The 14,986-nt window shown below is 37.8% G+C and overlaps 1 pseudogene; it reads left to right on the top strand.

The window, feature by feature from the left end:
• The first annotated feature begins 11,798 nt into the window (after nucleotides 1-11,798).
• LOC136158359 (nicotinamide phosphoribosyltransferase pseudogene) lies at nucleotides 11,799-12,583 on the top strand (annotated as a pseudogene).
• Nucleotides 12,584-14,986: the final 2,403 nt, after the last annotated feature.

Raw genomic sequence — 14,986 nt, 5'->3', positions numbered from 1 at the left:
GCCAAGCAAGGAGTCATTTCACACTTCCAGTCCTCAGTATCAAGAACTCCCTCCCTCAAACCTCTTCAGTTCCTGAGGTCTGAGCTGGTTGCCTGACCTCACATCTAAGGTCAACTTTGTGGTGTTTTGCAAGCCTTCCAGCAGAGGCTTTCCAGAAAAAGAATTCTGACAGCAACTTGTAAGAGGGGACTTTGCATATCTTTCTCATAAGGTTCATTTCTCTGAATTCTTTATGCTCATTCCTGTTGGACCTGGTAGATAAATGTGTCCATTCAACAACAAGACATTTCTTACCTGCTATATGTTTCACATTTATAAAACTTTGATGGGGTGGCTCTAGTTCCTTACTGTTGTATACCAAACCACCCTAAAACTGAATAGCTGCGAACAATAATGCATTATTGTCCCTTCCAGTCCCAAGGGTTGACTAGGCTCAGTTGGACAGTTCTCACTAAAGGTCTCTCATGACATTGCAGGCAGAGGGCAGTGGGCACTGGAGTCACCTTGAGGCTCATCTTGGTTCGAAGCCAAGAAGGCTTCCTCCCTCACAGATCTGGCTTCCCAGGCTTTCCTCTTTCCTTTTCTCTACATAGTCCCTCCTCTTCTGCGGGCCTCTCCATACGTATGGTCGTCTGGCACAATCGTGGGCTTAAGAGAGCAAATAGTCACACTTCTTCCATGGTGCTTGACTTCCAAGGGAGAAGAATGAAACTGCTGTGCCAGTTGAATTTGTTGTTACTTCGAGAACTCATGCCTGACTCTATGAACTCATAGACAGCAGCACACCAGGCTTCCCTGTACTCCACTATCTCTCAGAGTTTGCTCAAATTCATGTCCTTTGAGTCGGAGATGCTATCTAACCATCTCATCCTCTGCTTCCCTCCTCTCCTTTTGCCCTCAATCTTTCCCAGCATCAGTGTCTTCTCTGATGAGTTGGCTCTTCACATCAGGTGGCCAAAGTACTGGAGTTTTAGCTTCAACATCAGTCCTTGCAATGAATAGTCAGGGTTGATTTCCTTTAGGATTGACTGGTTTGATCTTGTATTCTAAGGGACTCTCAAGAGTCTTTTCTAGCACCAGAATTCAAAAGCATCAGTGCTGGGGCCACTCTCCCCTCAAGATTGGCACAACATCTATTCAGCTGTATTCTATCATTCAAAGCAGTCCCAGAGCCAGCTCAGATTTCAGGGTACAAAGTGAGACTCTTCTTTTTGGGGGGGAGTGACAAAACCACACTGCAGAAGAGTGCTGGAACAAGCAATATGACATCTTCAGAAAACACAATATGCCCCATTTCCTGTCTCATGGATGGAGGGCACATTCCTACTCTCTATTTACTTTCCAGGTTGCATTTTCAAATCCTCAAAGTCTTCAGGTATAGTGTTTCTTCTCTGTTTCTGCCATTCCCCCTCCCTGTTTCTCTTCCATCAAAATTGATTGAGTTCCTACAAATGGGTAGCCTCTCTGTTACAGTCACATCCTTGAATTCAGATAATGGGGTCAGTTACACCATGTTGTACTAAAATGCTCTCTTTTAACGGATAGTAACTCTTTTTTTAGAAGAAGGAAAATAATTGTGGTTAATATGGAGTAGAATAAATAATACAGGGATAACCTTGCCATGTTAAGGAGTTAGTCCCTGCTCCTGGTAATTTTGGCTAGTGAATGATAAGAAGCAACCATTTGTCTATTTATTTATTGACAGCTCTTGTACTACCTAGGGCTACTATGTAGCTCTGTCAGTAAATAATCTGCCTGAAATGCAGGAGATCTGGGTTTAATTCCAGGGTCAGAAAGATCCTCTGGAGAAGCAAATAACAACACACTCTAATATTCTTGCCTGGAGAATCCCATGGACAGTGGAGCCTGGCAGGCCACAATCCCTGGAGTCACAAGAGTGGGACACAACTTAGCAAGTAAATCCCCTAGCACTACCTGTACTGGAAACAGTGGGGGGACAAAACAGGTACATGTTGTAGGCTGATTTCTGTACTCCACCCCCAAATTTATATGGTGAATTCCTAATCCCCATCCCACCAGAACGCGACTTTATCTCAAACTAGGGTCACTGCATACATAATTAGTTAAGATGAGGTCATAAGCATAAGTTTTAATCCAAGATGACCTACAAAGGGAAAGAATGTGGACACAGACACTTGTGCACAGAAGAAACATGATGTGAAGAGACACATGGAAAAGACGGCCAACTCCAAACCAAGGAGAGAGGCCTGGAGGAGATCCTTCACTCACAGTCCTCAAAAGGAACCAACCCTGCCAACACCTTAATCTCAGACTTCTAGCCTCCGGATCAGTGAGAAAATACATTTCTGTTGTTTACAGCATTCATTTTTATGGTGCCCTAGTATGGGCTTCCCAGGTGGTGCTAGTAGTAAAGAACAAACCTGCCAATGTAGAAGACACAGGAGACACGATCCCTGGGTTGGGAGGATCCCCTGGAGGAGGGCATGGCAACCCACTCCAGTATTCTTGCCTGGCGAATCCCATGGACCAAGAAGTCTGACGGGCTATAGTTCATAGGGGCTGCAGAGTCAGACAAAACTGAAGTGACTCAGCATGCACAATAAACTGCTATAGTCCTAATTCATAGAGCTTATGAGCCAGACATTAATCAAATAATTAAAAATAAGAAGCATATAATTACAAAATTGAACTCAGAAAAATGAAACAAAGAAATGCAATTCAATGAAAGCAGAGACTAGAGGAATCTTTTTGAGGCTGGTGGATCAGAGAAAGTTTTCATGAGGAAGTGATGCTGAGGTGGAAGATGAGGAGTGACGAGGAGTAAACAGAGAAAAAGCAAGACAAGCATGTTGCAGGTTGGGTGAGCTGGTGATGTGGTAACAGCACCTTCAGAGGGCTTTGTTAACTGACACAGGATGAAACTGAGATACCGAAATAAAGGAAGTGTGGCTTTAACAAAGGGAATGGGAAGGGCAATAATGCAAAATAAGACTGGTAAACTAGGAAGAATAGCCATGCCTTTGCAGAGCTCATTAAAGACAACTTTTAGTTTTACAGATCACTGAGAACCCCTTAAAGCAGTGGTCCCCAACTTTTTGGTACCAGAGACTGGTTTTGTGGAAGACAAATTTTCCATGGACTGGGTGGGGGGTTGGGGTCAGGATTACTCAAGTGCACTACATTTAATGTGCACTTGATTTATGTTATTACTGCACCAGTTCCACTTTAGATCATCAGGCATTAGATCCCAGAGTCTGGGCACCCCTGCCTCAAAGAGTTATAAGTTGGAGGAGGTAAGATCATATTTGAGTTGTAAAAATATTTCTTTTGCAGAGAACATGTTGGAAAGTGCTTGGGCCAGGGACAGGGAAGGAAGATCTGAACTCAAGAAGATGGAGTGCAATGGCCTGTAGGTAGGAGGCTCAGAGAGGTGGGAGAGAAGACCAGCTGAATCCAGAAAACAGTCAGGGAGACAGAAGAAGCTACCTGTGCTGTTTGACATATTTAGGAAGAGAAAAGTATACGATTTGCTGATGGGAGGATCAGAGATGAATGTGGCTATTTCTCTGTACCATCACTCAGAGTTGCTATTAGAAGACTCATTTTGAGGGAGATGCTTATGGACTTCTCATATTTTATGGGCACTGGGGAGCTGCAAGTTGAGAAATCAAGAAGACAATTGAATATACATGGAGCTCAAAAAGTGAACTCTGGGTTAGAGGTATAAATTTGAGGGTCATTAGGAAACAGATGGGGATTGGAGCTTTGCATGTGACTGAGATTGTTATGAAAAATGGTAGGAAGGGACCAAGGCCTAGAATGGAGAGCTAACTAACTAAAATTTTTACTTGACTTTTTTTTTTTTTAATTTTCCTATTATTTCACAAGGAAATATTATAAGAGTTTGTATCCTATTCCTCCTGACAATTTGCTTTTTTTAAAAACAAAGGCTTCTGAAACCACAGATCTCCAAGTTGCAGTACAACTTTGGGCAATTGTTAATCATGTGCTTTCATTAAAAAAAAAAGCAACTGCAGTTGTTTTTGTTTTTTCCACTTCAGATTACAGGAGAGAAATGTTTTCATAAGTATTTTAGATAAAAATAAAGCAAGAATTGATTTTGCTTTTCATAGCTTAACAACAACAACAACAAAAAGGTATCTCTGAAAACAACCTATTGCCCATAGGGAGAAAGAGGCCTTATCTGATGATAACGATGATTGGATTTTTCTGTACATATTGACATTTGGTCCAGGCACTATCTTTGAATCATTCCAATTCTAGCAGCATCACATTATTTGTGAGTGTTTATTGCCTTTGTTAAAGCAGAGAGATACATACAAGTGTTGTTCCCTTTTTAAAAGAAATGCACTGGGTTGTGCCATTTCTTTGGCCCTCAGAAACTGTTAAATTATGTCTCTGTTAGTATGGACAGAAAATATGAGCATGCTTACTTCACCACCCTTTTAGGTTTCTCTTATCAAACTTGCAGATGTTCGTAGCTGCTAACTCTAGCTATGAAATGAGCATAGCTGGAAACAAAACAGGCGACTAGAAGAGTTAACAGAGTAAGCAATGATATTCCATCATTGGAGTCAGATTGTCATACATCCAAGTGAAGTATGCGCTGTGAATCTATATGTGCACTTCATTATTTTTAATAATGATACCAGTGATACTGAGATTAGAAGAAAGTGTTGGTTCTTTTTAAATTTGATAATAACTCTGTGTAACTTTATTAATATACCATTATATATTAATATCTTCATACCATGGGATACAATTTTATTTCTAGAACCTAAAAAAATTCATCATGAAACTCTGAAAGGTTTAATCTATAAGAATATTCATTTCTATTTGACTCTGATAAGCATAAACTTAGAACCAGAGAACACAAGTTAAAATGTAAGGTCCGATGAAATAACTCACAGCTATTAAAATTAGGATACTGAAATATAATGAAATGGAAATGGTCAATATATAAGAACAGTGTAAAAATAATTATATGGAATATCACTTCTGTGCATGCATGTGAAAAATGGCTATTTATAAAAAAAAGTTTGAATTCAGCTTACACTGAATTCTTAATCTTGATAAAATTTAATTTTTAAGTCTGAATGCTAAATATACTGGTGATACATTTTCATTTTTGTGGCTTTTTGTATATTCCAAATGTTTGTCAATGAGTGTGACTTTTTCCAGATATAGAAAAAAACTAATCTAAAAATAAGATTACTTTATCCAAAAAGATAGTTATTCCTTTATCCCTCATCTACTTGTTAATATTTGACATCCTAAAACTAGAGATTTATTCATCTTCAATCCTGCAAAAGTATTTCCTAGAGAAGAGAATTTAAAAAGCAGTAAGAGCGTTTTCACTTAAGCTTAAATAAGCTCACTGTTTCCTTCCAGAAACAGAAGTTTTATGGCTACAAAAGATTCTCCCTCATAGGAAAACAGGATCCTCATCATGAAGGTGAAGTGCACTCAGGAAGGCTCAGTCTGTGCATGGGAACCTGTGACTTTTCACATTTTACCAATCTAGGGAGAAGTTGACCAGTCTAGAGAGAAACAACTCTGCTCCAGGTCTTGGCATTAACAATTTTATCAATAGATAAAAGTTTTCATAAGTTATTATTTGTTATTATGCAGATTATTATGGGCACTTTACTTCCCACTACTCTAAATGTAATAATAAATACAGATCTGAGATACATTCATATATTGCCTAGGCTCTGGCATGTAATTCTGTTTGTTTTCATTATACATTTAAAATAACCTGGACTATTGTGCATTTCTTCCTTCTTCTTAGACAGTTTCATCCTTTATTCATTTACATTGTGAAAATTCACTTTTGAGCAGGATGTCATTCAAACAACATATATATTAGGTTTAGACAGCAGATTAAAGTAGAATTAGGCTACATCATTTTAAAAACACCTTATTTCTAATACTTTTGTTACTACTGATACTACTATGAAGTGGGAAGCATTTGTTGATCATCTCTTAGGATTGAGGTACTTTCTATAATTAAATTACATATTAAGTATTTCATATGTATTTATATAAATTAATTTAATTGAATAAGCACTCTTTTGAGGTCCATAATTTGTTCTTGTTTGACAGATGAGAAAGCTGAACTGATTCTAAGCAATTTGCCTTACTTCACACAGCTAGGAAGTATCAAACTGGATTCAAACTTTGAATTCAACACTAAGATTCTACTTTCATCCAGTGTACTATACCATCTACCTAGATTTTTAGAAGAAAAAAATATAGACACCCTCCACACTACTACTTTCATTGGAATCACCACCACTATCACCAGCAACTAGAATGTGATGTCTAGGACCATTTTCAACAATAAGACGCATCACTGTTGCCAAGCTGTTTGCCACTGTGAACACTTTTTTAATGGCAAAACTTGAAGTCAATCGCAGGGTGTCTGGATGCAGGATGATCTGTGTTATCTAAAGCATTCAAATAGCCCAAAAGCCACCTGGAATTCTCTGATACCCATCTTGATTTTCCTGGCATAGCTGTCAGTTCACAGTTGATTTTATTTTTACTGTCTATCCTTAGAATCTTTGCAATCAAGTTATTTTAGACAATTGATGATAAAGTACTACTCAAGTCACAATTTTGGATGATTTGAGGCACTTATTTATTTTTATCTCTTGGTAGACTTTTTCAATAGCCTATAAGCTTATACATATAAATGACAATCTGGGTTGAGTACATTTTCACTGCCCTTGACAAGCTCACTGGACCAAAAGACCTCTAGTCTGGGTGGGAATAAGCATGCTGAAATGTCTAAATTACTTAATCATATTTCCTCTCAATCAGAAATGTGAGTTCTCACCAGGCTTGTTGAATGCAATTGGCCATTTTAGTTAAGGCCCATTGAAAGGAAAGGGAAAATAACATTTTAAATAATAGATGAGTAATCTTATTGTTGTCATGCCTGCACCCTCAGACAGGCATTTTTGATTGTAAATTTGGTGGAGCTGAGGGAGAAAAAACAAGGAGACTAGGGATAGTCGAGGGAAAAATATATTTTTATACACAGTATGTTATATAAGATACATATTAAAGGAAAGATAAACTCATCTGAATGGAGAGCTCCAAAAAATAGCAAGGAGAGATATGAAAGCCTTCCTAAGTGAACAATGTAAAGAGAGAGAGAGAGAGGAAAAAAAAAGAATGGGAAAGACTAAAGATCTCTTCAAGAAGATCAGAGATACCAAGGGAACATTTCATACAAAGATGGGCACAATAAAGTACAGAAAATAGTGTAGACCTAACAGAAGCAGAAGATAAGAAAAGGTGGCAAGAACACACAGAAGAACTGTACAGAAAAGATCCTAATGATCAGGATAACCATTATGGTGTGATCACTCACCTAGAGCCAGACATCATGGAGTGTGCTTGTGGAGGTGATGGAATTCCAGTTGAGCTATTTCAAATTCTAAAAGATGACGCTGTGAAAGTGCTGCACTCAATAAGCCAGCAAATTTTGGAAAACTCAGCAGTGGCCACAGGACTGGAAAAGGTCAGTTTTCATTCCAATCCCTAAAAAGGGCAATGCCGAAGAATGATCAAAACACCATACAATTGCTCTCATTTCACATGCCAGCAAGGTGATGCTCAAAATCCTTCAAGCTAAGATCTAACAGTACGTGAACCGAGAACTTCTAGATGTACAAGCTGAATTTAGAAAAGGCAGAGGAACCGGATATTAAACTGTCAACATCCACTGGATCATAGAAAAAGTGAGAGAATTCCAAAAAAATAACTACTTCTGCTTCATGGACTACACTAAAGCCTTTGACTGTGTGGATCACAAGAAACTGTGGAAAATTCTCAAAGAGAAGGGAATACCAGACCAGCTTACCTGCCTTCCCCCCCCCCCCCCCCAAGAGAACTGTATGCAGGTCAAGAGACAACAGTTAGAACTGAACATGGAACAATGCACTGGTTCAAAACTGGAAAAGGAGTGTCAAGGTTGTATATTGTCACCCTGCTTATTTCACTTATATGAAGAGTACATTATGCAAAATTCCAAGCTGGATGAAGCTAAAGTGGAATCAAGATTGACAGGAGAAATATTAATAACGTCATATATGCTTATGACACCATCCTAATGGCAGAAAGTGAAGAGGAAGTAAAGAGCCTCTTGATGAGGGTGAAAGAGGAAAGTGAAAAGACTGGCTTAAAACTCAACATTCAAAAAATGAAGATCATGCCATCCAATCACATCACTTCATGGCAAATCGATGGAGAGACAATGGAAACAGTGACAGACTTTATTTCCTTGGGCTTCAAAATCACTGCAGATGGTGACTGCAGCCATGAAATTAAAAGACACTTACTCCTTGGAAGAAAAACTGTGACCAACCTAGACAGCATGTTAAAAATCAGAGACATTCCTTTGTTGACGAAGGTCTGTCTGGTCAAAGCTGTGGTTTTTCCAGTAGTCATGTATGGATGTGAGAATTAGACCATAAAGAAAGCTGAGTGTTGAAGAATAGATGCTTTTGAACTGTGGTGTTGGAGAAGACACTTGAGAGTGCCTTGGACTGCAAGGAGATCCAACCAGTCAATCCTAAAGGAAACCAGTCCTGAATATTCATTGGAAGGACTGATGCTGAAGCTGAAACTCCAATACTTTGGCCACTTGATGCAAAGAACTTACTCATTGGAAAAGACCCTGATGATGGGAAAGATTGAAGGTTGGAGGAGAAGAGGATGACAGAGGATGAGATGGTTGGATGGCATCACCAACTTGATGGGCATGAGTATGAGAAGGCTCCAGGAGTTGGTGATGGACAGGTAGGCCTGGCATGCTGCAGTCCATTGGGTCACGAAGAGTTGGACATGACTGAGGGACTGAACTGAACTCAGCTCAGTGAGTTCCCTTTTCCCATGGAGGATAATTGACACTCAGAAAGCCTAAATACGGAAATCATTCAAATGTACATGTTAAGTAAATAGCAAAGACAAAATTATATGTACAGATCCTTTGGCTCCACAGTGATGATCCTAATCTATACACTATACTTTCTCCACATCCCTGACACATCTCAGAATTTTTCAAATTGTGCCTGATGCTGTCTATATCAGGCTCACCTGGGAGTACATGCTAAAGCACAATTTCTACAGTCTTTTACTCACTTTTCAAACTAGAGTCTCTGGGGGAAAAAAAAAAAAGTGAGTGAAAGTGTTAGTCGCTCAGTTGTGTCCAACTCTTTGTGACCCCATGGACTGTAGCCCACTAGGCTCCTCTGTCTATGGAATTCTCTAGGCAAGAATACTGGAGTGGGTTGCTATTCCATTCTCCAAAGGACCTTTCCCTACCCAAGACTGAACCCAGTTCTCCCACATTGCAGGCAGATTCTTTACCATCTGAGCCACCAGGAAAGCAAGTCCCAAAGATCTACATTTTTAATTTACTCCAAAGATGACTTTTTAAAAAAATGGTACTATTTGAGAACTGGTGTGGCTTACAGGTAGGCTTAATACAACAGAAAGACTGTGATGTCATAAATCAGGTGACCTGGGTTTTAATCCCACCCTGCAATGAACACTTTACCTTGTTGGTCTATGTAATCCCATTTGTAAAGAGATGGTGTTAGATCAGATGTCAACTGTAACATTTTGTAAGTGCTTGAAATAGATCCCCATGACACCAGCAATATTAGTTCAGTAAGACTAATTGTTTACAGTACTGGCTACTGTATTTCAAAGAGACTTTCACTCTGTGGAATAGAGTCAAAGTTGGCCTGCACCACAGCCAGTCAAGAGCACGTGGGTCCTTCCCTGACTTTCAGCACTCTTCTAGGTATAACTAAAGATGGGTGAGTGAGGGCTGCCATTCCAAACATGCCACGGTTGAAGCACAGAGGTAGATTCTTCTAACCAGCAGCGTATTTCATGGAAGACAGGTGATATTTTCTATTTGAGAAAGCAGGGACTTTTAAAACTGACAGCAACAGCTCCCTAATCTATTTCAGCTAAGAGGTAATCATTTCCAGTCTCAAAAACCATTCCTGCAAATCCAACAGCATGCATTTCATTTGTGGCTCACACAACTGTACTGGCCTTTATAAGAGAAGTAAATAGGTCCTCAGTGGCTGCTTTGTATTGCCAATTAGCTAATCTGTTGGCAGAATCTTGCATCTGCATATGCAAATACACGTTTAGAAACACACGGTAGTATGCTGGGACACATTTCATTTTGCAGGCATTATTTTGGGAGCCTGGAAGAAAATGCGGTCTTTATTTTAATTTGTAGTGACTTGTCCAGTGTTTTCCATACCAACATGTTTACTAAACAGGTGTTTGATATGTAGGTCCCAAAATAAACAGCTAATGAATATTCAGGTATGATGAATGCAATCAGAAAAAGAGCCAAGAATAGACCATCAGAGTGCAGACTCCTACATCCCATCTGTAACCATTAGGATAACAGGACTACATTGCCACTAGTGAGGCACAGAGTCATTCATTTAACAAATAGCTATCACTGCACATTATGTACGAGCTACTGAAATAAACAGCAGTTTTTAATTTCAAGGAGGAAAAATTACCTGAAAGTAGAGAACAATTGCTTAGCAGTATTTATTCAACAAATATTTATTGAGTACATACTTCATATGTGTGAGATACTGATACAGGCACTGAAGATTGAGGCAACAAATTTTTTTTTAAGTGCTAAAAATCATTTCCCTTGCAGAGTTTATGTCTGAGGAAGACAAACAAAGATTAAATAATTATGAAATGTAGAGTATGATAGATGGTGATGAGTACTAAGAAAGGATGGAAGGAAGGATGGAACAAAGAAGAAAAGAGTGGTGCTGGTGAAAGGAGACTGACTTAAGATCAGGAAAGTCCTACCAGGAAGATAAAAATTAGAATGTAGATTTGATAAAGATAAGAAAGTGAGTCATGGGGATGTCAGTGGGAACAGTGTTGTAGGCAAGGAAAATTGTTAAGTGCAATATGTTAAACGCATGTCCAGTAAATTTGAAGAATAGATGGGAGGCTTCTATGGCTAACATAGAATAAACTTTAAGAAAGGAGTCAGATAAGAGCATGCCCAATCATGTAAGATTTTATAAACCATAAGAAAAAGTCTTTGACTCTGAGTGAGATGGGAAGCCACAGGAATTTGAGCAGAAGGTGATATCACTGAACTTTTATTTTAAAAGAAAGACATTAGCCATTGAGCTGAAAGTAGACTAGAGCAGAACAGGGCAGAAGAAGGAAGTCTAGTGGGATGGGTGTTGCTATTAACAAGTCTATGAATGATGGAGGCATGGATTAGGGTAGCAGTGGTGAAGCTGGTGGGATATGGTTGGATTTTGGAGTTTTACATGCAGAGCTAATATGATTTCTTGGATCACCTAATTTTCATTTTGGAATACTATATACCTGTATGTAAAGCATTAAGTGTAACATCTACAAAATAATGTAAACACCAGGTATCCCCCACTCAAGTTAATAAACAGAACATTACCAGCACTCTAGATGTTCCATATAGTTAGCACACTGGAAGAAAGACTGGGTGTGCTAAGTAGAAGCAAGGGAAATAGAAAAGAGACCCAAATCAAACTTTGTTGTTGTTGTTCAATGATTCAGTTGTATCAAACTGTTTGTGATCCCATGGACTGCAGCATACCAAGCTTCCCTGTTCTTCACTATTGCCCGGAGTTTGACTTATAAATCAAACTTATAAAGATGAAAACTAAGGTCTTAAATAAAAAATTCACTAGGTAGGATGAACAGTAGAATAGACACTGCAGAGTAAAAGAGGGATGATCTTTCCAGATGATGTGTTTAGTGAAAAGGGATGGAACTACATTCTTGAGAAATATGATGGACATCTTCCAGTAGAAGTAAAAACTGTTCCTGCAGACTCTGTCATTCTTAGAGGAAGTGTTCTCTTCACAGGAGAAAACACAGATTCGGAGTGTTACTGGCTAAAGAACTAGGCTGAAATGATTTTTATTCAGTCCTGAAATCCAATCACAGTGGCTACAAATGCTAGAGAGCAGAAGAAAATTTGGGCCAAATATTTACTGTAAACTTCTGATAATCTAGAAGGTATGGTATACGAGTTATGTGACTTTGGCTACAGAGGAGTCTCTTTTTAAAGGACTGCTGGCACTGGAGCTTCTGCTCACTTGGTTAATGTCAAAGGAATAGACAGAGTAGCAGGAATTGCTTTAATTAAAAATATCATGGAGCAAAAGATCCCGTTCCAGGCTATTCTGTTCTAGTGGTAGAACACAGTACTGTAACAGCTTGAGGTGAAGATCATAAAAGGATGCTTTTGAACACAGAGAAATAGAGTTTTTATCAGTATCTAGATCTGTGGTCTGCAATAGCTATAACATTTATAATATGTGAAAGAAAATAGTGGTTAAGAATCTAAGACTTTTAACTGTACCAAAGTGCGCAGCAGCACCACTAACAATTATAACTGGTTCTTGAAATCTTCTTGACCCTGGTACTAAAGACTAGGATATTTTAGGTAGGAAGTTCCACTACTGAGAACTCAAAGAGCTGTAGGTTGCTTCCAACTTCATCTTCGAATTAGTCAAACTGTTGTTTTGTTGTTGTTCAGTCACTAAATCATGTCCAGCTCTTTGCAACCCCATGAACTACAGCATGCCAGGCTTTTCTGACCCTCACTATCTCCTGGAGTTTGCTCAAACTCATGTCCATTGGGTCAGTGATGCCATCCAACCATCTCATCCTCTGTCACCCCCTTCTCTTCCTGCCTTCAATCTTTCCCAGCATCAGGGACAATGGGATGGTAAAACTATAGTAGTTTAAAAGAGACTGTGGAAGGTGAAATAAAGGAAGGTGAAAAAAAAAAAAACAGGAAAAAAAATGGAGTATTGAAAATGCTTTCTTTGGTTTTGGTGAAAGCTTTGCTACAGAAAATAGCAAGGTAAAATACTTGAACTTTTCTTTCAAGTATAGTCATTTTTAATTACTTGGCCTTGGGATTAATGTCTCTAAGGATCCAGTTGCTGATTCCAACAAATAATCCAGTAAGGGCTGATTATCTTTGCAAAGGACACCAGCAGTGGATTTTGTTGCATTTTAAAAAAAAGTAAAGGAAACCCTGAAGAATGAAGTCAAGATTTTCTCCATATTGTCTTCAAGAATGAGATGACAACAAAAAGCTATTCATTTGGTGGAGTAAGAAAAAATGCAAAGCTCAGTATGGAATTAGAAACAGCTTATAATTAGGCTTTAAGACTGATATATATGTGTATGGATACAGATACACGTACACATGCATAGATCTGTGTGGTTTCTCTGTGTTTTATGATACATTGCAGTGAAATTATTCATTAGTTTATGAACATATTGCCCTTTCATTTTCCTTCAATGTTTAGGTGATCTCAAATTAGGAAATTCTACACTTAATCATGTAAAAGATTAATGCTAAAGTAAGTTTTTTGGCCTTTGCCAATAAATAGTAATTCAATCCAGTATTGATCTTTTTACAAGTAACAGAGCTGAAAAACTCCTGTATATAACTGAAGACCATAAAATAGACTTGCATAAAATTATCATGACTGTTTCATGTTTATATTTAGCTTACATTTTTGTATAAGCAAGATTTTATAAGATATATTTAAAGTTTCAATGTTTTAGCAATCTTTCCAACTTTTCCATGATGTTTAGGAATACAAACTTTTAAGAAAATAATGAAACTAAATTACTGCCTTTTGCCCATTAGCCAGCAAATAAAATATGGCCATAACAAAACTGGGTCATTGTACAGTTTGAAAATTATGTCAAGACATATCCAACAGAATTACTAACCTCGATGCCTCCTGTAGAATATATGTTAATCTTTCTACATTAAAGAAAATAATGGCTGTGACTAGAAAGCCAAGTCACTACATAGTGATTATATATACTGGCTGTGATATCCTACCACTGAGACATCAAATTTGAAACGCAATTTTATATGACAGAAATTGCTTATGGCTCTAATATGCCAAGAGTTTAAAGAGATAATGTTTTTTAGAGAGAAATTCTGCTTCCACTATAGATTATATACATAAATGTAAAATTTGACAGCAGTAAAAGCAGTGTGTTTTAAAGTAATTGACCTTCTGAATTTATTTTTCATATTCTATAGTCAATATGACTACAATGAATTACTGGAATGATTAGTAAGTGTACTTATTTTAAATGTTGTGATCCTGTTATATTTTCCATTAAGGTTTTTAAAAATTAAATTGGATATTAAATTAAAAAAAAGATTAGTGAGCTTGAAGATATAGCAATAGGAATTATTTTAAATAAAATAGAGAAAAAGTACTGGAAAAAATAAAAAGCCTCAGTGAGCAGTGGGACAACTTCATGTGCCTTTGTATATAAATATTTAGAATTAGTCTCCACAGAGAAGAGAGTAAGAAAAGGAAAAAAGAAACATGCATTAGAAAAAATAGCTGAAAATCTTGCAGAGTTGATAAAAAACTGTACACCCACAGATTCAAGAAGCCCAACAAAACCCAAGCATGACGTATGGGCACTGCACATGTAAAACAGATAGCTCGTGAGAACCTGCTGGATAGCACAGGGAGCTCAGCTTGGTGCTCTGTGATGAACCCGGTGGGTAGCAGGTATATATGTATACTTTTAGCTTATTCTTTTTTTTTTGCACTACAGAAACTAGCACAGCATTATAAAGCAACTATACCCCAATTATAAATAAATAAGTAAATAAAAATTTTAAAAGGAAATACAAAAAAATTTATCTTTGTTCTGGATATAACATGTCTATTTGCATCAGATGATATGAAGATTTTCTTTCTTCACTAGTTTGAAACAACTTGACTAAAATGCACTTTGGTTTAGGTTCTTTCATATTTCTTGTTTGTTATAAGTATTTTGCAAAATTAGTGATTATTTTGATTGCTATAAGTAAAATTTTGCCCTATAAGAATAGACACATTGAAAGTCCTAACACTCA

The sequence above is a fragment of the Muntiacus reevesi genome, chromosome 1, assembly GCF_963930625.1.
Source record: "Muntiacus reevesi chromosome 1, mMunRee1.1, whole genome shotgun sequence".
Lineage (NCBI taxonomy): Eukaryota > Metazoa > Chordata > Mammalia > Artiodactyla > Cervidae > Muntiacus > Muntiacus reevesi.
The sequence above is the reverse complement of the archived record's forward strand: the minus strand, read 5'-3'. Positions and strand labels throughout refer to the sequence as shown.